This window comes from Microtus ochrogaster, chromosome X (genome assembly GCF_000317375.1).
Source record: "Microtus ochrogaster isolate Prairie Vole_2 chromosome X, MicOch1.0, whole genome shotgun sequence".
Lineage (NCBI taxonomy): Eukaryota > Metazoa > Chordata > Mammalia > Rodentia > Cricetidae > Microtus > Microtus ochrogaster.
Genome location: NC_022026.1, coordinates 51,989,144 through 51,990,730, shown reverse-complemented (window position 1 = coordinate 51,990,730; position 1,587 = coordinate 51,989,144).

The window sequence follows — 1,587 nt, the reverse complement described above, 5'->3', positions numbered from 1 at the left end:
CTCTGCCTCCTCAGTGCTGGGATTAAAGGCGTGCACCACCACCGCCTGGCAATCTAAATCTAGCCTTAAATCTAGCCAAGCTAGGCTACATAGGAGATACTCTCCAAACAAAATAGAACCAAACCAAACCAAAATACAACAAAAACTACAATATAATATTATAAGAGTACTATAAGTTTAATGCAACTATCTCCTCTGTAGATTTTCTGTTTTGAAATTTAAGAAACACAGCCTGGGGTTCAGGCTGTAGTTCAGTGGTAGAGCACTTGCTCAGAATCCATGAGACCCCAAATCCTATCTGCAGCATTGTGCACGTGCACATGCACATGTGCGCACGGCACGCACACACACACACATAACCATACACACTTGCACACACACACACACTATGCTATGGTTCCTTGAGTGTTCTGCTACTGGTTTCAGGGTTTCAGTGAGATGATCGTTGCCAGGCCATATTCCTCAAGCCAGATTTGTCTGTGAACAGAGCTGTTTCCTGGAGGTGGAGGTGTGGCTGTGTTAATGAAAAGAAACCAAAGAGTCTTTAATTTTCAAATGTCATCAGTGGGTGACCACTAAAATCTGGACTCAAAATATGTCACTTTACTTTCCTCTTTTTATTTTTTTTTTAAAGATTTATTTATTATGTATACAGCATTCTGTCTGCATGGATGTCTGCACACCAGAAGAGGGCACCAGATCTCATTACAGATGATTGTGAGCCACCATAAGGTTGCTGGGATTGAACTCAGGACCTTTGGAAGAGCAGCCAGTGCTCTTAACCTCTGAGCCATCTCTCCAACCCCACTTTCCTCTTTTTATACTTTAATATTTATTTATTTATTTTATTTTTTTTTTTAGTTTTTTTTTTTTTTGGTTTTTCGAGACAGGGTTTCTCTGTGGTTTTGGAGCCTGTCCTGGAACTAGCTCTATAGACCAGGCTGGTCTCGAACTCACAGAGATCCGCCTGCCTCTGCCTCCCGAGTGCTGGGATTAAAGGCATGCACCACAATCACCCGGCCTATACTTTAATATTTAGAAGAATTATATACCATTCCTGTTGTTCTTTCAGTCCCCGCCTTAGCCACACCCATTCCCACTACCTCTGACCTTCTGCCACCATCTTGCTCTCTTCTCTTTCTGTTCTCTTGGGGTGCACACGGATCTTTGCCCCTCTCTTTCTTTTCCTCTTTCTCTTTCCTCTTTCCCTCTTTCTCTCTCTCTCCCTCTGTCTTCCTCCGTTCCTCTCTCATTTAATAAATGTGTCTATGGGTCTGCTTACATGCGCCTGCCGTTGTTGGGAATCCACCGCCGCGTGGCCCCGTGCTGTTGGGAAACCTGCAGCCGCTTGGCTCTACCTGGACCCACCGCGGGACGGCCCTGCCCTTAAGAACAGGCTTGGTGGCCCGCTCTCCACATGGTGGTGATGGGGGAGAGTCTTCTGGCTTGTGTTAATTTCATTGGTTAAATAAAGAGACTGCCTTGCCCCCCCCCTTTTTTTTGGTTTTTCAAGACAGGGTTTCTCTGTGGCTTTGGAGCCTGTCCTGGAACTAGCTCTATAGACCAGGCTGGTCTCGAACTCACAAA